Genomic DNA, 14,934 nt, shown 5'->3' with positions numbered 1-14,934 from the left:
CCCACCCCGGCCCGGCCCGCTCGGCCCCCAGCGGCCGCGGCGGGGAGCGCGGCGCAGCCCGGCGGCCTCCCCCCGCCACCCCCCCGCCGAGCCGAGCCGAGCCGAGCCGAGCCGAGCGGCTATTTTTAGTAAATCTCCTCGCGTCGCCACAGGCTGCGATCGCAGCGCGCAGCCCCTCGCCAGCTGCCGCCGCTCCGCCCCGCCCGCCGCGCACGGCACAGGCTCGCCCCGCCGCCGGCTCTGCCGCCCGCCGGCGCTATGGCCACCTAATCCCCGCGGCAGTTGCCGCCGCCGCCGCAACTTTTCCTCCCCGCTCCGCTCCTTCCCCCGCCGCTCCGGTGGAAGATGGCAGTTGGGGGAAGGACTGGAAGTTGCAGCCCGCGAGCGAAGAGATAAGGCGGAGGCGCGGGAAGGTGAGTGGCACCGGCCGGCTGCCGCTCCGCTCCGCTTCGCTCCGCTCGGCCGCGGCCGGCAGCGAGCGCGGGGCCGTGGGGGCCGGCCGGTCCCGCCGCCCGGCCGTTGTCCTTGACTTGCCGGGGTGGATTTTTGGGGACCTTTGGGAAGGTTTCGGGAAGTTGGGCCGTGTCAGGGCGGGCAAGGTGGCGCTGGGTGGGGGGCGGCCGCCCGCCGGCAAGTTTTGTTTCGCGGGAGGGTGAGTGGAAGAGGAGTTTCCTGTGCGTCTGCCCTGCCGGGCGTATGTGTGCTGTACTTTGCGACCCCCTCCTCCTGTGGGGCCGTGGCCGTGTCGCGGGGTGCCGGGGGGCACCCACGGCAGCTCGGGGGCTGGCAGGGGCCGCTTGCTGGCGCCTCAGCGGGCGGAGAGGACGGTGCGAGCTCCCCACGGTCGGCTGGGGAGCGGGGAGCTGGGGAGGGCGTCGGGGGGAGCTGCCCCGTTGGGGGCCGAACAGGTGGGAGCAGGGGCGGGCGGCGGGGAGCTCCCCTCTGGCACCGCCGCCGGGCCGGTGTCGGAGCTGCCTGGAGCGGGCGGTGGCCGGAGGGCGGGTACGGGTGCATCCTGTCCCGGGTGCGTGGCCAGAGTTGCGTGTAAATTGTATTTTCGGTGGCAAAGCGGTGTATGCAGCCCGGCAAGGCAACTTACAGGTTAGCAACGCTGGGCATCGGATGGGTGGTTTCCAATAGGGGTACAGTTGTTTTGAGTCACCTAAAATGTCTGAATTTTGATCTGAAATAGACTGTAATAGCAGTCAGTAATCATTTGTGCTTGTCACCGTTATAGAAAAAAAGGAGGTATTACTTGTAATGCACAAAATGCGTATTCATCTCTGAAAGATTTACACTGAGCCCACGGCAGTTTTGTATTTTTAAGCGCTCCAAAGAGGTCCAAAACCACTGTTAAACTAAGTGAGAATTTAAGAGGGGAGAAATGTTTAAAACAAGCTGAACATTGAGAAAGAAGTAGCGAAGCGAATTGCGGAGACCTTTTGACATATGAAAATGCATGAATGTTCTTTTCTGATGCAAAAGCTGTTGAGAATATCTGTCACAAACAGCAGAGAACAAGCACTGACACAGAAACCAAGGAATTTTAAACATATTTGTCTTTCAGCATTGTCAGCTTTAGTTCCTTGACATTTTGTTTTCTGTGACAGAAGAATAGTTTTGTGACAGTTACTCACGGTTTAATTTGCAAGCTCACAAAGGCCTGTAAGCTCTGCTGAGAACTCATAAACAGAAAAGGAAGGTATTTCACATTAAGGTTTTTCAAATGCCCTCTCCCTCTCCTATCTCCCCTCTCTCATTTCTCTCCCCCCCCCCCCCCCGCTCCCCAACAGCTTCCCTAGATCTATTGAAAATGTTTAAAATTATCTTTTTATTGAATGTTTCTAAATTTTCTCTCATGTCCAATGCATTCCTGTATTAGTGGCCCCAGCCCACATATGTTTTGTACCCAGAACGCCTACTTTGTTCAGCGAGAAATGCAGGCTTGTTCTCTGTCATAATACCGGAGCAGTCTTGGAAGGCAGTTCCATCCCTTCATACACTTAAGTTGCATCGTTACTTGTATAAAATAGATAGGTCTCAACTATATATAACTTTCCACTGTCAATGAAGCAAATAATACACTATTTTAACACCTCTTTTTCATTACGATGGCAGAGATGTGATCCAAAACATTGGGAAAAAACATGTCATGGCCCCAGAGAAAAGCTGCACTCAGTCATATTTACGTACCACTGGTGCCAACTTCTTCATATAAGTGTTGAAATAGCTCTCTTTTGTATGAAAATGACATTGTCAATTCAGAATTCCAGAAAAGAGAAAAACACGCTGTTACACTTCTTGGTGACCAAGTTGATGCAAGTGCAGCACCACAGTTAGTTAAGCCTACCCAAAACACTGTTCTGGGTGTCAGATTCCTTTGTATTTTGGTGTCAAAGTCTATGTGAATGTGTAATATGCCCAAATATTTTCAACCTGACATTAAAATGCCAGTTTTGAAAACAGTAGTGTTTGGTTTTCCATTAACCTGCTTTTCCACAAATGAAGAGCAGTCTACAGGATGAAACGGGAATAGTAGTTTGTAAGCTGTTGTGTATCTTCTGTTTATCACCATCTTCCTGTGCCCAGAGCAGTTTAAAAACAAAAGTAAAATAGTGTCTTCACTACTGAAAGTCCCAGTACATGCTTCATTTGGTGCAGCTGTTCCCATTAGAATTTTTCTGGGAAAGAAGATAATATTGTGATTGAGTGGCATATATATTTTCTAATTTCTTAATCGAAGATAACATTAAAAAGAGATTCAGTTATAAAGACTGTGTACTTTCTAAAAAGCATTTAAAATGGAAAATAATTTTCAGTTGTTCATCTCACTACCTGAGATAGTCCCATAGAAGATGCTGTTAAAAATGTAATTTGCGTACTGAAAACATTGATTAAATTCATGTTTACCCATCATGAAAATGATATGAATCCCGGTATGAATTACCATGAATACTGAGGGTGACTAAATGTAGCTGGAATAGTTTGTTTCTTAGTAGTCAACTAATGCTTAGTAGGAGAAATGTAGTTTTGAAAATAATCAAATCCTCTTGTGTATAAACAACTATAACCAACGAAAAATGACAAAAAAGTTGGGATGTAGCCTAGTCATCTCCAAAATGGTAAATTAAGCACATATTTACCAGACTGCATGTACTATTGCCTTTTTATATTCATCAGTATTCAGACTAGCTAATTTAAAGCTACTTAGGGTATGTGTATACAAACTGCAATAGAAAGTACTTCTGGTTTACAGTGCAGTCATAGCTGAATCGTGTAGCTGAGAGAGCTTAGTATATCTCAGGAGTGAGGGTTTTTTCCCTTTTACAGAAGACTGGACTATTCTGTGATAAAAGATACTTGTCATGCTTCAAGGTTTCAGTAATGGTTTCCAGAGAAGTAAGCATTTTTTTCAGAGAAAGTTGCATTGCTGAATCACTTAAGGTTAGATTGTTTACTGAAACTGATATGTGAGTAAGGCACTTTAGAGCTAACATTACTTGATGAAATCACCTTGCATTTGCTCCTTTTGGTTTTGCGTTTTTAGATTAGGGTGATCATATATGACCAAAGAATTCATCACTTATTTGATGTAACTTACTTGGAATGAATGCATTATATTGTGAACGTCAGCGCATGCTGGGTAAGACTGCACTAGTGTTGACTTTATTATTACAACTTTTATAATATCGTGAAGTTTATTTGTACGTGCTAATCCATAGCTTCATCTTCAAGCAGCTTAAAAATTACAGTGAAACAGTGCTTAACTACTGGTTCAAAAATAATGTTTCAGTACTTTGAGGCCATCCTAAAATCTTTTCAGCTACAAGGTATGATCTAACTTTCCTGTGAGGACATACCCAAACTTCTCCATGCTTCTGCATTTTTATACAATATATAGTTATGTAACTTTTTGCCAAAGACGTTTGTCAATGCAAAAAGTTAACATGAGTTCAATAACGATTTAGACAAACTCCTAGACAAAAAACGTATCAAAGGCTAGAAAGCAGAGAGATAATGGTTCTGGATCAGAATGTCCCCAACCTGCAAATATTCTGGAGACTTCAGAGTATTCCAAGGAGGAACCATTACATGATTGCATTGCGCTTCCGCACTTTTCCTTACTTATCTGCTGTTGGGCATCTGGGGACAAGATATTGGGCTAAACAGATCTTTGGTTTGATTAGGTTTTACTGTTCATACATTCTTACACAGTTGAGATTGGCAAGGTGAAAATGTGCAATTTAGAAATTCCTTTATGGAGAAAAGTGATTGAAAACTTTTGTTACACAGCTTTCGAGATCAGATATTTACTTGTCTTTAGCATGAATTCAGTGTATTATGTAGATTATGACCTGGGAAGCTAGTTGGAAGCAAGTATTTGTTTTTTCCAGTAATTTCTTGTTAATGGTATTTTTCAATACAAATGTTAACATTTATCGCTCACAAATCAGGATACATTGTTGAAATTTCTTTATAATGTCTAATAACTATCAGGGTAGTTTGGTTTTAAAGCTATTGCATAAATGTAAACTGTTTTTGTTTAAGGAAATGAAATGGTCTTCAGCCAAAGTAGCTCCTAAGTGCCTTTAAGAAGATGACTACTTACAGTACATCTTTTATTTGTCCCTAGTTCTTCAGTCTTGGAGTAGAAAATGCTGGATTCTGTATCTCTTAATTTGATTTCTGCTCTGAGACTCTCAGTCTTTGTTTTAAGTTCATTTCTGTTCAAGATACAGAGCGCTCTTTCTCTAGAATGGATGACTGTCACTCTTGCGGCTTTGTTCAGACTTGAGTCCTGTATCTGGCTCAGGCTGAGCACGTGTGAGTCTCTGCCATCATGTTCGCTGAGTCCAGCTTCTGATGCCATGCTGTTTTAACCTGGAAGAGAAAAGAAGGCTTTGTCTAATGAGTGTCTTGAAAAGGTGGTGCCTGGTCCACTAGAGAAATTGGCAGCCCTGAAGGATAAGTCAGTCTTGTGTGCATGCAAGATATGAGAAGACTTGAGCCTGAACTTATTCATAAAGAAGGTGGTGTGCTGCACAGTGCCTTTGGTACCTCAACCTTTTGCAATGCCAAAGGTCTTCCATTTGCAACGCTTCACTCTGCCTTACCCTTGCAGCTCTGTAACCTTTCACCAAAGCTGCTGGGGCAGTTGTTGCCCTTGCTGTCCTTGTGCTGTTGGTCTCGTACTGTTGTTTTCATGGCCTTGCACCTGCACTCCATGATACTACTGTTATGTCAGGTTTCCCGTGGGAAGTGATAGCCACTGTTGTAAGAGTCACTCTTTTTCACCATCCTTTTCTTGCACTGTTTTTTGCAGCTTTTAGTTTGCATTAGGAGAAAGACAAGTATCTGATAAGCATTACCCAATAATATATGCAAAGCTTAACAGCCAGTTAGCTTGCAATACCAGCCTCTGATCAAAGACTACTCTAATCAATGCTAATAGCATCATAAGTGGGGACAGGCAATAGGGAATTTGACCAGATCATGAGGAAATCTGTATAGTTTCCATGGGAAAAGTAGTATGGTGGACCACCTGGTGCACTGGACAGAACACCTGGGAGAAGATGCTTATTGAGGAGACCCTGTTAGTTCTCTTTTTGACTAGCCACTGGAGGCAGTTTTGCCTTTCCCCTTTCCATTTTCTCCTTTTGCTTTTCCAGTTCCCTTTCCCTTTTTCTGTGTTTTTCTCTTTTTATCTCCCTTCCCTCCTTTTTTCCCAAAAGAAACTTTTGTTATTGGAGTTGATGCATGTCATCAGCTATAAACTGTGCAAGCAAATCAAGAAGGGATGTAAAGACGCTTACAGACTTGTAATGAGAAGTCTAGGTAAGTGTGCTAATAGATTGGTATATGGTCGATTTATACCTGTTTAAGTACGAATTATCTGATAACTTTCCTGGTTTTACTTTTTGGTCAAACAGAAATCATACATTCTCTGAGCCTTCATTTAGTCAGCCTGAGTTTACCCTTCTGGTTTGTTTTCATGGAAGAATATCTCTATTCCTCCAGATATCTTTGTGCCCTTCTCTGTATCCTTTTCAGTCTGAATTTATTTTTCTTCAGCCAGTGTGACCAGAATGGTAGCCTGTGCCCATAGAAATCTCATTAGTGCCTTGTCCAAGGGTGGTAATACTCTATCTCTTTTTTTAAAAAGCTTGACTGATGTGTCCTAGGATGTATTCAGGTCAAACTGGAAGTTTTATTTCCTGTAACTTTTTATAACGCTCATGATTACACTAAATCACAGAAGCATTCAAGCTGGAAGGGACCTTAGGAGGTCTGTAGTCCAACCTCTTAGTCAAAGCAGAGTCAACATAGAATTCAGACCATGTTGGTTAGGGATTTGTCCAATTCTGTCTGGAAAACCTCCAAGGAAAGAGATTCCACAAGCTCTCTGGACAATCTGACCCAATACGTAATTATCCTCATAGCAATTTTTCTTCTTTATGTTGAGTCATAACCTCCCAGTTTCAATTCATGACTGTTGTCTCTTGTTCTTGCGCCATGCAAGTCTGTGAAGAGCCTGGCTCCATCTTGTTGGTAGCCTCCTCATAGGCACTGGCAGGCGGATGTTTGCTTCCTGCTAAAGCCATCTCATCTCCAGGCTGAACAAGCTCAGCTCTCTCAGCTTCTCCTCACAGGGCAAGTGCTCCAGCCCCTGACTGTCTTGATGGACTCAGGAGGAGGCATCTTTCAGTTATTGGGAGCACCAAAACTAGATGCAGTATTCCAGATGAGGTCTAGTGCTTGAGTAAAGGGGTACCCTAAAACTTCATATTGATAAATCTACCAAACAGTAAATAGCACAAGATTCTGAAAATCCATGATTAAGGCATTGAGCAGAACTGTACTGTCTTGAGACCATAAAATTAATGCAATTAATGTAATTAATGTAAGCTATTGTGTGCTTTTAAGAATTTGTTACTGCGGCTTACATAGAAACACAGTTTATTCAATAGTTCTTATCAGAAAAGTTCTTGAATCATGTTATTTTGGAGTAGGGAAGTAATATGACATTGGAATTTTATTTTAAAACACTTTACATGCATTAAAATATCTCCTTTATAGAAGCATATAAAGAAAATGGCATGACACAGATATTCTGTATGTCTAGGCTTTTAATTATACAAAACTCTAATTATTCAAGTTTTTGACAGTTATCATTAAGTCTCCAGGGTGCCTAACTATTGAACTGAAACCTTGCTTTGACAAGAGGTGGGTGAACTGTAGGCGTGAATATAAGGTTTCCAAAGAAAAAAATTGAAACACTGAACTCCAAATGGAAAATAAGCAGCATGCGCATAGTAAATGTGTTTAGTGTGTAAAATGTATAAATTATTGGCATTTTACCTGATTCATAGCTAGATAGCTATTCAGTTGTTCATATATAGCTTAAAATTAGAGGAATATGTTGACAATATACAATAGATACAGTTACCACTTTAATCTTTTATGTTTCCTCTTTTGGTAGACGATATAACCAATATTGATTAATAAGCCATATTATTAATTAAGTGGAATTTTGATATTTCATATTGGAGTTGAAACTGTTTTATTTGGGATATAAATAGTTACTCTATATATTCTCTGAAAACATATTACAAATTGGAAGATCAGTGAGTTGAAATGGAAAATAATACTCAATAGCTAAACCAGATCATAAAGAGTCTTCTAATGTGGGTTAGGTCTGCCCTGCTGACCTCCATCATCCACACCAGGGATCTAGCTGGAGGTTGCCACAGGATCGTTTTTGGCCTCTGTGTACTCAGTTTTCCTTCCATAAAAATCAGAATACGTAGGGAGCAGCGGGGAACTGAAGTTCAATCTCATCAACAGCAACAGAGTGAAAACATGGTCAAGATGCAATCCTGTGGCAGTCAGGGCCACAGAGCTGGCAAGAGTGAATAGTTTGGAGGGGAATCCAAACCAAGATATGAGTCAGAGAAAGGTATTTTCATTTAGAAATGATATATCTAGGTTTAATTTATGGATACCGTCTGTAGTAGCAGCCTAGCAATTCATTCCTCTTGCACGTGTACATTCCTTGCTTGAAGGTGGATGATCTGCACTGAACACAGAGCACTGTTGAACATAATGTAACAAAGAAAAGCTGAGTAAAACCTTTTAGAGGTGCTGTTTCTCCTATTTCAAACATTAGTATTTTATGAAGATCTGTGAATGAAGTAAGCATCAAAGAGAATATTCAACTGCTGTCAATAAATCCAGGTTTCTTACACAAAGTCTCTTGGAAGAATGTGAAGTATCTGTATTTATTGTATGCTGTCACACACACCTTGTCTCCCACTCCACCTGGCTATGCTCTTCCCCCCCCCCCCCCCCGAAATAAAGACGTTAGAGTCCTGATACGAAAATGCTATTGAATATTCTTATCTTTTAATCATTTGGAACAAAAGAGTTCAAAGCTTCCCTTTGACTGGAAAATGAAGTTAGTAAGTGCTTTTTTTGGTCAAGAAGCTTTCATCAGAAACTAGTGAAAAAGATACAAGATTAATGTGATTAATGGGTGTGTAACCCTAGGTTTTTAGTGCATTTCGGTGAGATACATATGAATAGAGCAATACCAGCCTGTTAATGTGATGAGACTTCTTTTAGGACTTCTAAGAGCTGATCAGCCATTCTTTTTCCTTGTGCTAACGCATGTCATTGATACTGATTCAGATTATGAAGAAAATGCAGATTTCAGAAGAAGGTGATAGGAATGGGCATCTTCTAAACAGGACACTGATGTTAACAGTGTTAGGACCTTGATTGGAAAGGTCAAGGATTTTACTTACCTATGAGAAGTTTTGCCATTGACTATAACGAGGTTAGGATGTCACCTTTGCATGTGAAGTTGTCACCTCTTGATGGGCTATTTGTATTGGGAGAAACAGGTAAGATTACAAGGAGAACTTGTGAAAGCCCTGTTCAAGGTTCAGACCTACTGAAGACGTGCTGTGGAAGACTGTAGTATAGCCCTCTCTTTCCCAGCCAGGAGCAGAAATGGCAGGGAGCATGGAAGTTGGGATTGCAGCTAGCAGCAGTTAAGTGCTCATTTAGTCATTAGGGCAACCCAGAGAGGCTGATATAGTTTAGACAGACCATGAAAGCAGTGGAGGAACTACAAAAGTGTATCAAAAATGATTCTTGATGAAGAATTTTACTATCTTCTTTGCCATCTTTTGTCAATTACCTTTAAATGATTTTAACAGATTTTGGCATGCACTCTTGGTATATTTTTCCTACATCAAAATATCTGCATGTTTCTGTCCCCTCCATCACTAGTTTTCCTTAGTAATGCCTAAATATAAGTTTGTAGCTTCTTCAGTGTATTCTGATTACATGCAAACAGAGTGTGCTGGTATGCGTAGGAGATTTTTTTGGGTGTCTGGCAAATGAAATCCTTTTTCTCTAGGCCAAAAAGTAGCAACAGAGCAGCTTCCACAATTTCACTGCAATTTTTATGGAGAGTCTGTATACATTGCATGTGAGAAACGTGGAAGTGCTGATTGACTTTGTAGTGACAAATTGAGTGTCATTTCTGACCCTGCTTCCCATTTACTTATCCTCAGAATGGTCATCCATACTTTTGGAGAGAGCTGCTGGGTTGTTTGTCGCCTGTGAAGTCTGTATGCATCATTTCTCCTCACTCCTTTCATTTCTGTGGAGTGTTTGTATTGCTGTCTTTGTAAGAAGAGACTGGGCTGGGAGAGAGGACAAGAGACACAACTGAGAGTCTGTCTTTTTCAGGTGACGTTTGGATCATAACTTAGGTTTTATGCATAGAAATGTCAGAAAGATCAAAATACACTTCTGTATAGATAATGAAGCAACATAATAAATCCATTATTGTGTTAAGAAAAAAAGATATGTATTCTCTGCAGTGATTTCAGTCTAAGTACTTCAGGAGAGAGACTGAAAGGGCATATTTTTCGTATTTTAAGGCCACAGAATTATAATCAAAACAAATTAAAAGTAAGCTAGATTAAAAAAATACTTTAAATTCTGCTTGCTTACTCTGATGGAGGGCAATTTTCTTGCATGAAATTGATTAACTATGTGATACATAAGCTAAAGTGTTTCTCTTAAAGCATCATATGATTGCTTCTTTTTCAGGTCCCTGTTGTTGTGGTGTATTACTCTCCTTTGTGAAAAAGAACACTATATAGCTTCCTGCTCCAGATATGTTAAAATCAAGATAATGAAAAGACCAAAATCTGTCATTTATGGTATATAGTTATATTCTGAAGTGAATGGGAGCTGCATAGATTGCCAAGGCCAGAACTGGGGTCTAATCTATTTATCTTGTTTTGTTCTTATTTGTTTTTTTTTTAAAGTCATACATCACAAAGGGATGTGGAATATGTGCTAAGCACACACAAATCAAAGCAAAGGCAATGACTCTTCATCCTTAAAGCAGTTACTGAACATCAGTGCAATGATCTGCCAGACTTTAATGTGCAGGCTATTTCCACTAATGTTGCTGCTTCAGTTAGGCAAAGGAATAATTAACTATACTGATATTAACGGAGCTGATATTACTGACACGTATCAAGGTAAATAAAATGAGAATCTGACTTGCATCAGGTTGAAAATGTGTTAGCTAGCGATTCAGTCTAATTATACTGAATTAAATCTAATTGCATATTGTCATCCAGTCCCCAGAATTTTAATAGTAAATGGATTCTCACACTTTGGGTGATTTTTAAAAATCTGAAGCATAATGTAAATTCTGTGGAACTTTTTCTGTAAAATGTAAGTTTCTGAAAAAACTAAGCAAAGAAAATTACCCATTTTGGTCAGGAAGCTTTTGTCAGAAAACTACTAATAAAGACGTAGGATAAATGTGAATAATCAGTGTATAATTCTAGGTTTTCACCTGTTTTATTTTATTATATATTACTTTATTATGTAATACAGAATTACAGAAGTTTCATATTTTGTTATGAAAAGAGGGTACTACTAATAATATTTCTGTTTTGAAAGATGACTGCTACATCTGAATTCTCTAGGCTTACCCTGGTGTAGAATAGTGTTGGCTGTGGCATCACTAGAACTGCAAATGTAGATATAATTTTTGTGTAGAAGATAGCTGAAGAAATAATTGTCTCTGAATCAGGAATTCATATGGTTCTAACCATTTTCCAGCTGGTTAATTGTTTAAAGTCAAAGTAATGCTGTGCACATGGGCAGTAAGCATTGATGCTATACAGCAAATGGTACTTGAAACCAGTTATGTTTCATTCTGCATCTGTCTTTAAAAAATGTATTGATTAGACACTAAGAACAGTGCTGCCAGAAGAAATAAAGGGAAGTTTAAGGGAGTGAAAAATATTTTTTTTTTTTTAATCTGGAATAGATGAGGAGGCTCTTCGGTTTAGTAACTGCAAGGTTACTCAGTGCTGTGGTTCCCGTTTCCTAATAGAAATAAATTGGAATTCTGTTGTTTCACTTTACATTGATTTTTCTTTGCAATGCATACAAAAATTAATAGAAGCTTTGCCTATTTTATTGCAGTTCTGTAGTAAAAGGAGAAAAAATAACTTTCATCCTAAGAATTGCATGTGACAATAAAGCCAGTAAAATCTTAATGATTTAAATGGAAGTGAATATTTCTGAGCCACAAATGGAGGCTTTGAACTTGGATATAAGGGCTAACACAGGCAACTGGATTAATCAAGATCATGTTGGCTGATGACAACTAGAAAATACTCAGAGCCAGCCAACGTTGCTGACACGAGAAGTATCACCTGGGAGCAATAGGAAGTGAATATGTAATCAAAGAACTCTTCATCTCCATCCTGCCTCTAACCTCACCCTGGAAGCTGTAAGAAGAGGTCACTACAGAACTGTTCTCCGCAGCATGGTATCTTGGATCTATTCCAGAGAGTCTCATTTTTCTTCTCTCTCTCACTTGATCAAGAGTCATAGCAAGGGTCATACCAACACCTTATATACCATGGAAGGAAAACATCCCTTTCACATAGCTATAAGATATATCATGAGTCAGATAAATATTGAAAGAGCTAATGAAGAGAGTCTCAAAGTAAAACAAACAAACAAACAAAAAAACCCCACCACATTTTTGTTATTTGAATACCCATATTCCCATTGTGTTGGAAATGTATAGGATGTACAGAGTTGAATAATGTATACCTGGATATGCAACAGCATCAAATAATAGTGAAGCCTGATTGTTTTTTCATTTTTTGAAGGCCCACTCTATTTTGGTACTGAGTTCCTGGTTAGAAGGAGTCATCTTTCATGTCCCAGTGGAAATAAACTAGATTTAATAATATAATAGAATTTATTCACTATTCAGTGCATAATTCCTGGAACGAAAAAGGATCAACAGAAGAGCCCTCCATTCTGTGTAAGGTTGTAAAATCTGCCATTTTGTTGTAGAATGGGGTGTATTTTCCCTTTTTTCTTATTACTGACACATAGAAGGTAATTACAGCTTTGTGTATAAGCACTGGAGACAATTTGAACTCAACTGAATAACTGAAGTAAAGAAGCTGAAGGAAAGAAGGCACTTTCAACATTCAGTTTTTAGAATAATGAGCTATGAAGAAACTGTGGCCTCACCTAGAAGAGAAAGAGCTAAACTCTAAATTCCTCTCTACAATAAGGTTAAATGCAATCAATTTCAATATGCTGTTTCAGTAGCAAAGGAGGACATTTTCTGCATGATTCATGCAGAAAGAATGTTTGTTTCTTTACAATCTTATTCAAATTTCAGTAACCCTCTAATTACTGTGTCCCATGGGCATAAATACTATTTAGATAAAGTGGAATGCTGTGACTATGTCTAAGCGTGTAGAGTTTTATCCATGATTGCTCATGAAGGCTGGGATTCATCTTCCTGCACAGAGAAATGTTAGATGCCACTCTAAAACTATGAATCTGAATTTAGTTGTGGTGAAATTGCTCTTGATTATAGGACTAATTTCCCTATGTGTACAACTTTATATCCTCTAGATGCTCAGGCCTACATCCCAAGCCATTGCATCTCTCTGTAGGCTCATCTAGATGTCTAAGCATTCTTAAGCATGCAAGGTGCTGGCAATATCGTCCAGCAATCCAATTAATTTTCTACTTTTTTTTCTTCTGTGTTCTGACTACTGCACTGCACCATATCCCATAGAGAAGGGTCTGGAGTCCAGGAATGTTGCAAGGTGCCTGTGTGCATTGTCTCTTCTCAAACCCATCGTAGACTAGCTGGTTAAAACAATGAGGAGAGGAAGCATGTTACCCAGGGAAAACAGCTGGCTGGTATATTGGCCTAGTGGCTATGTAGTCATGGGTAATCACAATGGTATTACTTATACACACTAAAGGGCACACACTGAGCCAATATTGATACATCCTGTGCTGGTACGAGACCTTCTTAAACATGATGGTACCTCCTCATGTGAGTAAGGATGTTTTCTTTCCCTATATTTTTCCCCACAGCTTTTTCCCAGTCTCCATGGCAGTCTGAGTCCCAATCTGTCTTACAGCTCTAAACAGAAAGCTCTCTACCAGCCATAGGCAACCAGCATGGACAAGTCTTATCCCAATTTTTTCCCTCTTCCTGGCCTGAACAATGCAGAATTTTGGATTACAGGCCTCTTAGTGACTCAGAATCAAGAGCGGCAACTCGTTGTTGGAGGAGGAGGAAAAAGAAGAGCTCATCTTTTCCCGAGACAAGTCCTGCCATGCTCAGCATCCAAATCACAGAAACTCTCTGGATAATGAGTGGATTCTTCCAAGTCACAAGACATGCAACCGCCACCATTCAGCTCTGCCTGCAACTTCTAATGCTTCCTGTCCAGCTTTCATGAAACTCCAGCTATAGGTCAGGAGAATGTCTGCGTGTAGCCAACCTTTGATGGCAGAAAGGAGATGACAACCAAAGCAGCACAGGCTTGACAGACTGAAAACAGCGAAGCTCGAGCAGCATCCCACCATTGTTTAGAGTACAAGTGATTACTAGCTCACAGCACACAATTCTGGACAAGCTGAGTACAAAACTTGGAGACAATAGAGAGGCATGAGTGCCTTCTCAAGTGTCTTCAGCACTTGGTGCTCCAAGCCTAACTAGAGATCAGTGCAGTATGCTTAAGCAGTGTGAGTGTGTGCTCCTAGCATGGACAGTCAGCAGTTTTGGCCAGGTCCCACCCATGTTGCACATTCAAAACCAGCTTAGGTTTACTATTTGTTCCTCAAGTCTGGTTCTCCAGGTTGGTAACTTCCCACATGATTCTGATCCTTTGCCTGCTCATGACCAGGAGAATAAGTCTAAACAATGTCTGGTGTGTTTAAGGTACAGGGGAGTGAGCAGGTGTCTGGAGACAGTAGCTGTGATCTTTGGCTTTGCAGACTGTGAAATACATCTTGGATAGGGGACCTAGAGAAAAACATGGTTTAAAGCAACTTGGTAATGCTCCATCTTCATTTTGTGTGTTTCTAGACTGAGCTGAATAAGAGGATCAAGATACTCTTGATTCAAGTCCCCTTCCTTCAGACTGGAGTGGACACTTGAAACTAGCGGTTGTGTGCTCTCTCTATTTATGACAATGCTGCTTTACTTGATGATCTGTCCCAGTCATATCCAGGAGAGAGCTGACATAGCAATGCTAGAAGTGGGACAGCTGTGTTTGGTCTGAAATCAAGCCTGGAGGTCCTGCTGTGTAAGAAGTTTTCCTGTTTTGCATTTCTTAAGCAGTTAGGTGTCTACTGAGCTGCAGGCAGGCAGTTCCGTAGAGAACAAGAATGCTGGGAGAACTGAGTCTCTACAGCTGTATTCAAGAGGTCACGGTGGTGCTTCAGTGCAGGGCTTCGTTGCCTGCCTTGCATGGTGGAGTTATAAGTCCTTGTTTCCCTCTTGTTCTGCAGCTGGGGGATGGTTGTATGTAAAAGCTCGCATCTTCTCCTCCTGTC

The 14,934-nt window shown here is 40.9% G+C and overlaps 1 protein-coding gene across 1 annotated transcript in view; it reads left to right on the top strand.

Moving 5' to 3' along the window:
- Window positions 1-307: 307 nt before the first annotated feature.
- Window positions 308-14,934, top strand: part of HDAC9 (histone deacetylase 9) — a 488,764-nt gene continuing 474,137 nt past the window's right edge. Inside the window, exon 1 of the mRNA XM_050892726.1 lies at window positions 308-413. The gene's annotated coding sequence lies outside the window, so the exon portion shown is untranslated. The remainder of the gene's footprint in view (window positions 414-14,934) is intronic.

Source organism: Gymnogyps californianus, chromosome 2 (genome assembly GCF_018139145.2).
Source record: "Gymnogyps californianus isolate 813 chromosome 2, ASM1813914v2, whole genome shotgun sequence".
Taxonomy (NCBI): domain Eukaryota; kingdom Metazoa; phylum Chordata; class Aves; order Accipitriformes; family Cathartidae; genus Gymnogyps; species Gymnogyps californianus.
This window is presented reverse-complemented; position numbering and strand designations above follow the sequence as displayed.